Source organism: Mercenaria mercenaria, unplaced genomic scaffold (assembly GCF_021730395.1).
Source record: "Mercenaria mercenaria strain notata unplaced genomic scaffold, MADL_Memer_1 contig_4315, whole genome shotgun sequence".
Lineage (NCBI taxonomy): Eukaryota > Metazoa > Mollusca > Bivalvia > Venerida > Veneridae > Mercenaria > Mercenaria mercenaria.
The window spans coordinates 35334-51569 of record NW_026462536.1 but is presented as its reverse complement, the minus strand read 5'-3'; positions in this window follow the sequence as shown (position 1 = coordinate 51569).

Below are 16236 nucleotides of genomic sequence, written 5' to 3'. Positions count from 1 at the left end.
CCTTCAAATTTGGACCACATGCACAGGTGTATGTACCGAAACAAACTTTGACCTTGTTATTGACCTAGTGACCTACTTTCACATTTTTGAATGTACAGGCTTTAAATTTGGACCACATGCATAGTCTTGTGTTCCGAAATAAAATTTGACTCTGATTTTGACCGCGTGACTTACTTTCACATTTCTGAAGCTACAGGCTTCAAATTTGGACTGCAGGCATATTTTTGTGTTATGAATTGAAATTTGACCTTGATTTTGATCTTGAGCTAGTCTTGACATTTGGAACATTCAAAAAATGGCTCAGTTGTCGGTGTCAAGATCACTCTGTGATATCTTGTTAGGTTAATAGGTTAAAGGTCAAGGTCAGAATGGACTTGAACAGTAGAAATTTTGCTTACATTGAGCATATAATTTCTGTTCCTTGTGCAATTACTGCGAGCTCCTGTCTTGGTTAAAGTTTTCTGTCAACATTCGTTTTTCTGTCATATCTTTGTAACTATTGCTTATATCTTACTGTAACTTCACATAAACATTTTCCAGTCAATGTATGTGTAGGGGCTGAGCCCATTATACCCAAGGTCAATGTCACCAAGGTGTTATACTTACCGGTAAGTTATTTTTAAGGTTAAAGTTTGTGGGCAACCTTTGTTTTTATGCCCCCCTTCGAAGAAGAAAGGGTATATTGTTTTGCAGATGTCGGTCGGTCAGTATGTAGACCAATCCTTTTCCGGATGATAACTTAAGAACGCTTAAGCGTATGATCATGCAAGTTGATATGATGGTTGGTCATAACCAGCAGATTACCCCTATTGATTTTGGGATCAGTAGATCAAAGGTCAAAGTGACCCAGAACAGTTAAATGGTTTCAGGATGATAACTTGAGAACGATTTGGCCTAGGATCATGAAAGTTGATGGGGAGGTTGGCCATGACCAGCATATGGCACCTATTGATTTTGAGGCCATTATGTCAATGGTCAAGGTCAAGGTCACAGTGACCAGGAACAGTTTAATGGTTTCCGAATGATAACTCAAGAATGTTTTGGCCTAGGAACACGAAAGTTAAAACGGAGGTTGGTACTGACCAGCAAATGACCCCTAAAGATTTTGAGGTCCGTAGGTCAAATGTCAAAGTCACAGTGACCTGGAACAGCTGGAACAAATGTATATGGATGAAAACGAGAATGCTTGGGCCTAGAATCACGAAACTTGATAAATAGGGAGGTTTATCTTGACCAGCAGACGACCCCTATTGATTTTGAGGTCAATAGGTCAAAGGCCATGGCCACCTTGACCAAAAACAGTAGAGCTTTTATGCTCAGTGACTAAATTACTTCTGTCCCTTGTGCAATTACTGAATGCATCAAGGGGGGCATTTCATGTTCTACGAGCTCTTGTTCTGTCATATCTTTGTTAATATTGCTTATATTTTACTGTTACTTCACATAAACATTGTCCAGTATAAAAACAAAGTATCTGTAGTGGCTGAGTCCGTTATACCCAAGGTCAAGGTCACCAAGGTGTTATACTAAGGTTATTTTTAAGGTTAAAGTTTTTTGGCAACCTTTGTTTTTCTTTCATATCTTTGTTGCTATTGTTTATATCTTACTGTAACTTTAATGGGGTATCGCCTCAAAACAAATGAAATGGGTTCATTATTCTATACCATATACTTTTTTAAGCTATGAGCATCACAAACAAAAAAATCCACTATTTTGGCTATTTCAAGGGCCATAACTCTGTAATAAACGCTAAAGTTCTCAAGAAGAATGCCAAGTGTGCAAGGTCACATTATGATAAAGACTTAAGCAAGGTTTCATGAATTTACATTAAATACTTTTTGAGCGAGGCACATAATTCGGTGAAAATGGGCATTTTTTGACTATTTCAGGGGCCATAACTCTAAAAAAAGGGAGCGGACCCAGATGAATAATAGGAGGTGCGCAAGTTTATATCATGATAAAGATTCATGCAAAGTTTCATCAATTTATATCAAATACTTTTTGAGCTAGGCGTGTCACAAGGTGAAAATGTGCATTTTTGACTATTTCAGGGGACATAACTCTAAAAATACGGGGAGGAGCTAGACAAAAAGTAGGAGGTGCTCAAGCTCATACCATGATACAGGCTCATGCAAAGTTTCATCAATTTATGTAGGCGTGTCTAAAGGTGAAAATGTGCATTTTTGGCTATTTCAGGGGCCATAACTCTAAAATTAGGGGGCGTAGCAAGACGAAAAATAGAAGGTTCATATCATATCATCATAAAGACTCATGCGAGGTTTCATTAATTTATATCAAATACTTTTTGAGGTAGGCAAACGGACAGACGTTCAAACGAAACGGTATTTATGTGACACCCACATTGTTCTCTCTATTGTTCTAACAGTCACATAAAAAGAAGAAGGTCACATAAACAGAACGGAATGAATGACATCAAAGAGAAAGTACCGTTATGCAGTCACTTAACCATCATTTCGCGGGCACGGACGGATGCACGGACAAGAGCAAATCTATATGCCCCCACCACTCATGGGGTGGCATAAGGTACAGATATGTCAAAATACACCTAAAAATTGGAGGTACCATCCATGTTGTACCACAGAAAAGTGGTCTCAGTTTTTCCCTACGGCCAATAATAAAAAAGTTACTAAATAAGCTATTTATAGTAACATAAAAGGGAAGTAATAAAAAAATATTGAACGAAAGAAGGATCTGCCAAATAAAAACAAGAGCACTGCAATGCAACGCAAATGCAGAGCAATATTCACCTAAAACAAAGTCATATGACCTTTGACCCCTAAGTGTGACCTTCACATTGAATTTATCCTTCCGAAACATGCGCTCTGCACATCCTTTCAATGAGTGAACATTTGTGTCAGGTTTCTCTGAAATCCATCAAGTTACAGAGCAGAAGGGAAATTGTTAACCAACACACAGACAAACAGACGGACACCGAGGCGATAACATAATACGTCCCCGTGGGCTTATAAAAAAGAATCGAGATCTTATGGTGATACAAGTTGTGTGCAAGTCTGGTTAAAATCAAATCATAAATGAAGCTGCTATTGTGCAGAAAATGTCAAAATAGCTAATTTTGGCCCTTTCAGGGGTCATAACTCTTAAACCCATTATGGGATCTGGCCGGTTCAAGAACGGAACCAAGATCTTTTGGTGACGTAAGTTTTGTGCAAGTTTAATTAAATTCAAATCATAAATGAAGCTGCTATTGTGCAGACAAGGTCAAAATAGCTAATGCCGGCCATATCAGTGGCCATAACTCTGGAACCCATAATGGGATCTGGCCGGTTCAAGAAAGGAACCAAGATCTTACGGTGACACGAGTTTTGTGCAAGTTTGGTTAAATGAAGCTGCTATTGTGCAGAAACTTCAGGGGCCATCACTCTAAAACCCATAAAGGAATCTTGCCAGTTCCAGAAAAGAATCAAGATCTTATAGTGATACAAGTTCTGTGCAAGTTTGGTAAAAATCAAATCATAAATAAAGCTGCTATTGTGCAGACAATGTCAAAATAGCTAATTTTGGGCCTCTCAGGGACCATAACTCTGTAACCCATAATGGAATCTGGCCAGGTTCAGAAAAGAACCAAGATCTTATAGTGATACAAGTTGTGTAAAATTCAAATCATAAATAAAGCTGCTATTGTGCAGACAAACTCAAAATAGCTCATTTTGGCCCCTTCAGGGTCCATAACTCTGGAACCCATAATTGGATCTGGCCAGTTCAAGAAAGGACCCGAGACCTTATGGTGATACAAGTTGTGTGCAAATTTGGTTAAAACAAAATCATAAATGAAACCACTATCGTGCAGACAAGAAATTGTTGACGGACGGACTGACGACGGACAACGGACGAAGGTGATCACAAAAGTTTACCTTGTCACTCTGTGACAGGTGAGCTAGAAAGGAGCATAATTCTGTCCAAATTCAAATCAAATTGATGGGAATTGTGTCTCCTGGTGTAGACTTTGATTGTAAACAACGCCGACGCCGGGGCGAGTGCAATAGCTCTACTTTTTCTTTGAAAAGTCGAGCTAAAAAATGGAAAAGGTCAATCAATAAATAAAGGATGCTATAGGCTAAAGTATAAAGCAAAAACTTTAAAAATGTTCTTGCCTGAAAGGATCATTCCTGTGATGTTTTGTGTAAATCTGCCCAGTGGTTTTCAGAAAGATGTTTTTAGAAATTGTTGACACACAACGCACAACAGACATTGAGCGCTCAAAAAAGCTCATCTTGAGCCATTGGCTCAGGTTAGCTAAATGAAAATAATTCAGGAACATTTTCCCTATTGAGTAAATAATAATGCTCCCACATTTACAGAATTTTGTAAATTTATGTTTACACCTTTCAAACACGAAATGATTTTGTTTAAATTGCCCTCAATTACTTCCTTCAGTCACAACTCTGGATGGCATTCCCTATCTATAACAGGGGCCCATAATCGTAAATGCGTTGTTTTCTTCAAATTATAAACAAGACAAAATATCACAAATTCTTTTTATGTAATATTTTCGCAATTTCACAAGCTGTTTTGACATTTTCGCACTACGAATTGCACTGTTTGATGCAAATGTATTCCAAAATGGAGCGATCTATTTTTTTTAAATTAATCAATTTTTGAACCGAACAAGTGAGCAAATAGGGCGACTCCCTGTTTACGGCAAAAGATAAATCTAATATCTTTTAACTGACAGAAAACGTGTTTCAATCAGAAAGATATGGTTGTTCTAAGGATGATCGTTTTGTTTAACCGGATAGAAATTTTGTAAACATTTACCAGTCAAACATGACAAGGACTCATTTAAACATGTTATCATGGGAGCCTAAGTAAACAGAAGAAAGCAATCACAAAAAAATTCTCAACAACTTCTTATTCACAACACATTCTTTTGAAAATGCAACTTAATGATCTTTGAAGATTTATAGTAAACTGTTTCTTTGGAGAAATATGTTTGATGAAAACTGAATCACTGATTTCACAATATGCTTTGTTTCTTTTGCATAGTAATGCTGCACTGAAAAAGTTAAACATCATTTCTACAGCACTACTTGTGCATATTTCACAAGATTAACAAAAAAAAAAAAAAATGACCTGATATTATCTATTTAGACAATGCATGTAATTATAACCCAATGCATGTAGTGTATAGTAAGACATCAGACTGTAGATATCATCTTACTATTACACTATAAACAATTTGTCTCAAATCTCTTTAACAAGGATTCTTAAAATAATAAGTGTGTTTAAAGTGACATACAATATCTAACAAGGTTAAACAGTAAAGCTATGTCAAAAACAAAATGTAATTATTGTTTGTTGAAATATAACTTATCTAAAAAAGAAAAATAAACATTAGTCTGTGTTCAGACCCTGATATTAACTCCTAAGGCTATTCAAATTTTGTGTAATTATATCCATTTTCTTCCCAAAACACTGTTAATGGTTAATCAAGCAAAGACAGATAAGGTCAAAATATATGTGACATTTTTAAGATTATTCTAATTGGTAGCCATCCCAAAAAGGAAAATACTAAACAGATTCATACAATTTTAAGATCAAAGTTGACTTTTCAAAAAAAAAAAAAAAAAAATTAAAAGACTAATTCCCACCTAAAAGCTAAATTTAGTAAATCCGCCACAGCTTATATGTACTATAAATGTGCATGTCAGGGTTAGAATTCAAATCCTTTTTAGTGAGTATAAAAAATTAATAACATAACTTGTAGACAAATTTAATGTTTGATACACAATACAACTGAGGACATAATTCATATTTATTCCATATTATACATAATACAACTTCATTATAACTTTTCATACTTGATCAACAAAATACATATGTGAAAACACTATATACTAAATCCATGACACTGTTGTGTGTGTACTTTATACTTACTCGTACTTCGTACTTACTCAATGACACAACTGTAGATGCACTTCATACTTACTTACTCAAGTATAAAACTGTGGAGGTACTTTATACTTACTCCAAAATACTACTGCTGCCATACCTCATGCATACTCAACTAGATAGCTTAGTAACATAGACATATTTCACACTGTCACTTACTCCATGACACAAAGTTCTGTTATCATACTTTATAAATACTACACAATACAACTATAGTCAAACTTCATACTTATCCCACCATACATCTGTAGACATACTTCATACTTACTCCATGATACATATGTAGATATACTTCATATTTACTCCATGACACATCTGTAGACATACCTCATACTTACTCCATGATACATCTGTATACAAATTTCATACTTATCCCACCATACATCTGTAAACATACTTCATACTTACTCCATGATACATCTGTAGACATACTTCATACGTATTCCACCATACATCTGTAGATATACTTCATACTTACTCCACCATACATCTGTAGACATACTTTATACTTCACAATACAACATACTGTATAGACACACTTCATACTTATTCTACGATATAAATGCGGTTGTACTCCATGACACAATTGTGAACGCACTTCATACTTACTCCATAACAATGTATTCATAATAATTACCATATATCTACTTTAATATATCTTTAATATACTTACTCTACACTACAACGGCAGACACACTTCATACTTACTTACTCCACAGTATAATTGTAGAAATACTTCATACTTACCATCTTACGCCACAATATACATGCAGACATAAAAACAAATGTCATGTTGTTACCAGGCAGGAGTGGCAGATTAAATTGTCCGTATTGCCCAGGTTGTCCCAAAGCTTGTACAGACAAGTGAAATTTGACCAGAATTTACTACATTTATAACTATCATACAGACAAGTAAAAAATAGCAATTGGCAAAAACGGACAAGCAAGTCAAAATCAGATTTCGCCTATCCTGCCAGGCCGCACACTATGTAAAAACATCATCAATTGTGCGTACCATGTAAAGCACCATTAATGAATACATATTTACAACAGATCGAAACAGAAAGTTAAAGAAATAATAAATGCTGTCGATTCCATTTAAGTTAGCACCAGCAAAATTTTGTGAGACTGAGTGTGGGCAAAAGTCACATGCACTTTGCAAGTAAGCGAGCTTAACTATTCCAACCCTGCATGTAAAATGATTTATGATTACACACAATTGTGACAAGTGCCAATTTCTTGGCATTGTTTTCAAAATAATCAGAATACTGATATAGGGTGTAAAAAATTGTTTGTTTCCGGCATCCCAACCTATCTTAAATTTTTGGCCCGACACTATAAGTTTTTATAGCCTTGGAGAATTTTTTTTTTCAACATTTTAATCAAAAGTTGCTAAGCTGCACTTTTTATTCTTTAAACATGGCCAGTAATGTTAGAAATCAACTTATTGATGCTCTAAAGGCATAACCCCCTTATTTGTATTATTTTCTTTTGACACAAAAATAATTTCCGAAAAGTTTCTCTTAATAAAACAAGAGGGCCATGAAGTCCCTGTATCGCTCACCTGACCTATTGACATAAAGATCATCAAGATTAACATCTCACCAAGTTTCATTAAGATATGGTCATAAATGTGGCCTCTAAAATGTTACCTATCTATTCCTATGATTTGACCCCGTGACCAAGTTTTTGACCCGACATGACCCAGATTCAAATTTGACCTAAAGATCATCAAGTTTAACATTCTGACTAAGTTTCATGAAGATACAGTCATAAATATGGCCTCTAAAGTGTTAACAGGCTTTTCCTTTGATTTGACCTGGTGACCTAGTTTTTGACTCCACCTAACCCAAATTTAAACTTAAGCAATAGATCATCAAGATTAACATTCTGTCCAAGTTTCATTAAGATATGGTCATAAATGTGGCCTCTACATTGTCAACTAGCTTTTCCTTTTGATATGAGCTGGTGACCTAGTTTTAAATCCTACATGACCCAGATTCAAACAGGACCTTAATATCATCAATATTAATATTCTGACTAAGTTTCATGAAGATACAGTCATAAATGCGGCCTCTACAGTGTTAACAAGCTTTTCCTTTGATTTGACCCAGTGACCTAGTTTTTGACCCCAGATAACCCAATATCAAACTCTTCCAAGACTTTACTAATGATAACACAATCATCAAGTTTCATTAAGATTGGGCCGAAATTGTGACTTCTAGAGTGTTAACAAGCCTTTTCTTTGATTTGACCTGGTGACCTAGTTTTTGACCCCAGATGACCTAATATTCAATTCCTCTAAGATTTTATTAAGGGTAACATTCTGACCAAGTTTCATTAAGATTGGGCCAAAAATGTGACCTTTAGAGTGTTAACAAGCTTTATCTTTTATTTGATCTGGTGTCCTAGTTTTTGACCCTAGATGACTCAATATCAAATTCCTCCAAGATTTTATTGAAGGTAATATTCTGACCGAGTTTCATTAAAATTGGGCCAAAATTGTGACCTCTAGAGTGTTAACAGGCTTTTCCTTTGATTTGACCTGGTGACCTAGTTTTTTATTTCAGATGATCTAATATCAAACTCGTCCAAGATTTTATTGAAGGTAACATTCTGACCAAGTTTCATTAAGATTGGGTTAAAATTTTGACCTCTATAGTGTTAACAAGCTTTTCCTTTGATTTGACCTGGTGACCTAGTTTTGATTTCAGATGACCCAATATCGAACTCGTCCAAGATTTTATTGAAGGGAACATTCTGACCAAGTTTCATTAAGATTGGGCCAAAAATGTGACCTCTAGAGTGTTAACAGTCAAATGTTGACGACGGATGGATGACGGACACAGGATGATCACTAAAGCTCACCTTTGAACACTTCGTGCTCAGGTGAGCTAAAATTGATTTTTTTCCCGTCCTACCTACCCTAATTGTTTTAGCATGTTACCGGAAACAAAGAATTGTTTTAGTCTTAGCCCAAAATCAAAATAATTTAACTCTTTATTTCGTATTAGGCCAGATACGATACATCTGATTTCCATAGATATCAAGCATTTCTGACACCAAATTTTTGATTGACTGCTGACATGAATCCTAATCCAGTTAATTATCAGTATCTCAATCTGCACTATTGTAATAATAAAATCTTTGCAGACTTTGTTCCTGGCCTATGTAGAATTTAGAACACTCTATACTGTAAATGTAGCTCATAATTGTCAGCTTTTTCCACTTGCCCCCCAAAAAAATGTTAAGCTGCATATGCACTTAAACTTCAAAGTTAACTGTTTATAAATAATACTATTTTTATTAAGTTGTGACCAAATATTCTGGTCACAGGATCATTCGAATCACCCCTTCAGGCTCCAGTGTCTCTGAAAAATATGTTTGTGTGATTAATTAATCATTTTGTTGTTCATACATGTTCAGTTTAAAGGAGGGCCAAGAAATAGTAACAAAATTTAAAATTTATAGAGTGAAAAATATAAAACATAATTAAAATTGAATGAGACTGTTTGTGTTTTTCTTACTATTCAGTATTCAATGTCATTGGCTAATTTAGTAAAAGAAAATGAATCACCGCTGTATACACTGTAAACATTTGAATAATCAATATAATCCGATTTTTATTCTACAATATATTTTTTCATGTTGACAAAGTGATGCATAATATCATTTATGTATAAAGATCAATAGAAAAGAAATGGGTACATGCATAGTACATACTTGTACTTATGGCAGAAAAGATATCCTATTTATAAGTTTGAAAATATGGAAGGTTACTAAATAACAACCATTTCCTTTATATAAACCACACTCAAGTTTAAGACCTCATAATTTCAATCCAATTTTTTTCCATGAAGTGGACACGAGAGTGATTCAAATAAGTTTTAGGTTTCATCACAATATAGCTCACGTATCTAGTATAAATGAATTATTTTCATCCATTCAGTGTCAAGCTTGACATGACAGGTAGATTCTGCTAGGTTGCACTGCACCTTGATAAGTACTTCATACTATAAATTGCAAGAGACTGAGAGCTGGTGGTCACCAGGTTTTGCCTCATGCTGTGGAATCTGCGCTCATATCAAAATAGCCGCTATAAATGGCGCTATCCGGATTCTTGATCAAAAGTGGATTAAGATATTCCTGGTTGTCCCGCAGCCAGGCAGTGAGGACAATGCTAAGTTCCATTAAATTAGTTCATCTTTACTGTCCAAAGAGCTGAGCGTAAAAACAACATTATCTGTACCCATCATTATCATTGGGCTAGCAAGTGAAATAATGTCACCTGGATACGCACATCTTGAAAGTTTGTTCAACCGAATGACTCAATTTCCACCAGCACATTACTTTATCTTGACGTTTCATTGTACATTTTACATAACGTAACATTCTTCTAAACATAAAGGAAGTGGCTATTCCTACGGCTCTCCCGTAAGAATAGTGAAATAGCCCGAACGTGGCTATTCCTACGGCTCTAAAGACAGTTTTGTATATCCATCTTGAATTGCATTGTTACAGTACTGAACTAATTCAAATGGTATATTTTCGAACAAATTGTTTACAGGGATTTTTAAGGCTGATTTTGAGGCCGAACATGGGCCCCATCCCAATTGCAAAAATAGCTTGTTTTCCCAGTTCTTAGGTTTAAATTTCCCCAAAATTTACTGACCGTTGAGTGTCTGCAAGTTTCTCACTAAAGAAATACCAGTTAGTAGACACTTTCTAAAGACAATAAATTTAAAACAAAATACTTGTAATATGACATCAAAGAATAACAATGCTGAAATAAAGCTTGTATGATGGTAAAATTTATTTTTTGCATTTCCCAATTTTCAGGTTTTTACGCGCTATTTTTCCATACTGAATGGGCCCCGGGCCCTAGTTTCTAAACGGTAAAAAAATCCCTGGTTTACTTTTCAGTATCACATCGAGAGAACAGGAAGTGATTTCGAATATAGGAAAAAGCGAATTTGTGTTTATGTGTAATACTGTTGTCATCGAAATGATATATATGTATAAAATATGCAACAAATCAGTGAATTCAATGAATGTAATGATAATAGTGTGAGTATTAAATATAATATATTATTTTAAGTTTACATCATGTTTTGAATATCATTTGGATAGAGTTGAAAACGGATATCAACTATAACGAAACGCTTTCTGAAACTAAAATGTGATGACAACAATATTGCCCATTAGACATAAATTAGCCTGTTCGAACTCACTTCCTCTGGATGTTACCTTGATACCTTGATCTTCGGGCCGTAATATTAGCTGGCCCTAATAGCTGTACAACTTCATGAGTTAACATGGATATTTTTCAATTGCGACACCAAAATTTCTCAAAATTGGACGAGTTTTCGGTTTTCAAGGATTCCAGCTTATAGCGGTTTCAGTGTATTTTGCTTGTCTCAATTCTCTTTACAAATCTAGATCTAGACAGTGCTGACGCTGTGAAAAATATTGAACTGGTTCACTAATTTCGACACGGCAATTTACAACGACACTCGACATTATATCATGTCATGGAATTGTCGACTGTCGACATAAAATGCTTAACCACGACACACGACATTCAACGCGACACACGACAACGAGCAACGACACACGACAGTCTGTCGCTCAAATATCGCAGAATTATCACATGTCGAGGTTATTTAGATCAAATGTTGTTTATATTTTGCTTTCAAAAATTGGTCATTTCCAATCAGATATTACGACAAAAGTACTAAAGATGTATTAATAAATATTACATGTATTTGTAGAACTATTCAAGAACTATTTCACAAAGGCTCAGACCCGACCATATGAGTCGTACGGGCTCGAACATGGGTGCCATGTCAAAAAGCAAAGAATGCACGACAATATACCTTAAAAACAAACAAAAAAAAACTAAGGCTCTGAAGTAACACGCTATGGTGTATATCAATTATTTCTATTGAAATAAATAGTTTCAGTAAGTTTTGTCTGTCTGTACGATCTGTAGACTGGCGATATGGGCCATTTAATTAACGCTAATTCTGGTCGCATTTTTTCAAAAAATTCATCAATTTCATTTTATTATTAAAAACGTTAGGAATACGTTATGAAACTGAAATTTCTTTTAATAAGTAGTTGGAAATATTGTTTAAACGAATATGAAAAAACAATTTTCTTCTGCGACGGACACGCTGGGAACATTTCCTGCATGAACTTTAACCTTTTTGACTTAAAACATTAGCCGTAAAATAAGGAAAAACTGCGTATAAAATATTTGTTTTGGGTAAATAACTACAAGTACATACTTGTTTTGATAGAAAATGACAAAATCTGAAAGTTTTTGACAAGAACAAACAACATATGTTCGTCCGTCTGTACGTAATTTAGAATAAAAACTGTATTTCCGTAATTTTCTGTACGGAAAACGTCCGTGTTTTTCATTAACTTCAAATAATTGTAGAATGTTCCCATAACAAGATATGTTTATGAAATAACTTTTATGATTAAATATAATACATTGTGTAAAGAGATATATAATTTGTATATTTTTACCGGCGACAGTTTCGTCGTGGGACCATCTTAAATTGTATCATCTTTCGTGAAAATATGCATTCTTTATAATTATATTAAATAGAGAACAGAGGGGTAAGCCTTATCAGGGGATTCATATCTTTATAACCTAATGTCTGATTTTAATAAATGATACAGTGTTGCAAAAGGCAAGTCACACTCTAGAGAAAACAGGTCAAGTCGGGTTCGAACCCGGTCAGTTAGGGGTCAAGGTCATAGATCAAATTCCGGTAATATTCTCAAAATGTGAACTATTCTGTAGCGATTAGATGCCAAAGAAGATCTTTTCAGCAGTATATAGCGTAGCCGCAACTTCGGTGGTGGGGGAGATGGGGGCGAGGGGGGGGGGGGGGGGTAGGAGGGGGTTTGAGGGCTGATTTCGCAAAATTGTTCGATTTTTGTTTTTGTTACAGTATCAAGTTTCAAGGAAAACAGAAAATAGAATTATACCGAGAACTCATCAAAGTGCACGATTTGCGCCTTAAAAATGATCTTACGGGAGATCCCCTAATTTGCCAAAGCCCACGCACCAACAAACTTTGTCTGTTTATACATTTTACTGCTTGTCTGAAAAATAAAGTTTTAACATTTAAAGGGGCTAAAAATCGCACCTTAAACTCATTAGATTGAAGTTAAAATTACAAAATCTTTATGATGGAGATCCCCCAACTCCACCCTCATGATTTATGACCCGCGCTGCATATATTTTTGTATATTGATTTATCAGTCATTTCCATCCCTCTGGTGTTAAGCCATTCCATCTAAAAAAGATTCCCGGAGGAGTATATTGTACAGACCGTCCTTGTCTCTACCATTTTGGTTTCAAAATGCAATAAAATATGTATATGGTTTTCATATCAAAAACATATAATTCTCATATGCACAATATTTCATATGATTTTCATATGTTAATTCTTTCATATGAGTAGCATATGAAAACTTTCATATGAAAATCATATGAAATATTACATATGAAAAGCATATGATCGTATTACCATATGATTATCATAGGAAATGCATATGAATTTCACATGGTAATCATTTCATATGAGAATCATATGTGGCGAAATTGGCTATGTAGAGTTACGGCCCCTGTAATAGTCTAAAATGCACATTTTCACCTTGTGACACGCCTAGCTCAAAAAGTATTTGATATAAATTGACGAAACCTTGCATGAATCTTTATCATGATATGAACTTGCGCAGCTCCTATTTTTCATCTAGGTTCGCCCACTATTTCTAGAGTTATAGCCCCTGAAATAGTAAAAAAATGTACATTTTCACATAATTATGTGCCTCACTCAAAAAGAATTTAATGTAAATTCAGGAAACCTTGCTTGAGTCTTTACCATAATATGACCTTGCACACTTGGCATTCTTCTTGACATTTTAGCATTTATTACAGAGTTATAGCCCTTGAAATAGCCAGAATAGTGGATTTTTTGTTTGTGATGCTCATAGCTCAAGAAGTATATGGTATAGAAAAATGAATCCATTTCATTGTTTTTTTAGGCTATACCCCATTAAGATTGGAAACATTTGAATAATTTTCCCATATTTGAGATAAATGTACCAGCGGGGTAGGGGGGGACACATTCTAGTTATATTTTTTTATTATCGTATTCATCACTAATATTATGCCACAAGTAAGTCATAGTGTTAATACTATCCAAACCAACAGCATCAGTTTTATTTTTTTCTAAAATCAAAGAACGGCTGAATCTGACTGTAAAATCGCTTGGAGTATTCTTATTATCGTTTTTAACAGCTTCACAACTTAACACAATTTTTTGTTCCATTTATATATTCAAGAAAAATATTTTTTATATAACATTTCATGCTGTTCTGGAAACTATTCATTCATTTTTGATAGTTCATCAATTATGCTAATACCTTCATTTTTCAGTTCTTCATTATTATTTCCAGCAATTGACTCAAATAAGCTCTATGTTTTTAACCAGTTCTTCTGGATAACATGGACATACGCCAAAACCTTGTCCCCTAATTACTTTTTTAAATTTCATAGATCTTTTATTGTAATCCTGATTTTACTGTTAATTCTTTAAATATTTTTCTACAAAGTAATGCATGCTTTTTTTATGAGTGTTATATGTTTTATTAATTAAATCAGTTAAATCATTATCTACCATAACGTTAATTACTTCTTTTCCATTGCTTTTTTTTTACGCAATCAATTTATTTTGACCATATAGTTTATTAAGATCAATAACTAAATTACGATATCGTTCATTTGGTGAAACTTTATATGAAGTATGTTATCTTATGCCCTTTCCCTTTCCTTTTTTCTTATACTTTTTGATCTAAAAATATTATCTAGCGAATCTTTATAATTCATCATATTCGTTGCTTTATCTTCAATTTTTTTATTATTATTTTTTTTTTCAGCTTTTGTAGGACTTTTTTATTTTTTTTCCATTAGCTTTACCTTGTAGTTTGTTCTATCGTCTTCTGCTTTTGCTTTAATGTATTCTGTAAATTCTTCAGTTATTTTTTCGCTGTGAAATAAATTAGAAATGTTTTGCCTTATAGGATATTTATTTTTATCTAATAAGTCCAAATTAACAACTATATTTGGGTCCACTCCATATACCTCTTCTGATTCTTCAAGAAATTTCCCAGCTTCTTGTATTTTATTTTTTTCCTTTAGATAAGAATCTAATGGTCCGTCTTCCGTTTATATTGGAACATAGCTTCCTCCTAATTCATTAATCTATTCTTTTGATAATTTATTAATATCTTCTTTTGTCATTAATATATCTGGTAATAACGGTTTTTCAGCCATTTCCCATCTTTTTTCTTCCGTAATCTCCAGGTATCCATTCAACAGATTCATATTTCTAATCTGCTGGTATATATTCTTCTTGTATTTTGGATTTTTCTGCTTACTGCATTCCTTTAGTTAATTCAGTAATACCTTGCACTAAATCTTCTGAAATACTTTTGGAATTAATGCTAATTGCTCTTTAATTCCAGGTAATGCTTTTAACTGACTTGACAATTCTTCTTTTTGACCTTTTATTCCTTCTGTAATTGGTTTATAAATTTCACTATACATTTATCGACCAGTAGCTTTTCTTATTTTTTCTCTCATTATTTCTTCTCTTTTAACCCTTTCATTTTGTTCAACTAGGTTGTTTATTTTTCTCATTTCTTTAAGTTTTGCTAGCATTTATATAATAATGTAAGATAATGTAAGATTATTATATAATGGAAATTCCTAATTATGATACAAAAAGTGATAAATCTAATAACTTTAAGCAACATTATTCTTTTATGCCACATGCATGTATTAAAATGTTAATATGTAGATGTTTCGGGTCGGGGAAAAGAAATACACTAATGCATATGCTACGAAAAAACCCTTATATATTACGATAAATAATACCTGTATGCTTAAAACCTAGAACAATCTAAATATCAGGATTTAATAGACCACTTAAATGAAATTGCAGAAAAAAATGAAGTAGATCCAAATTAAATACCTGAATATTCTAATAATGAAATTGAACCTTGTGAGAATCTTGAACCAGAAAAAAAGTAGTAATATCTGTTATTTATTTAAGTCAGTCTTACAATAAAACTCCAAAAGATATTCGAATTTACTGCTCACACTATATTTTATTTGAAAGTCCAGGTAAAAAGGAAAATGATATGATTTGTAATGAACAAAATATAAAACGTGATTCTTTTGTTAATGCAACAAAACAAAATTATGATTTCTTATATGTT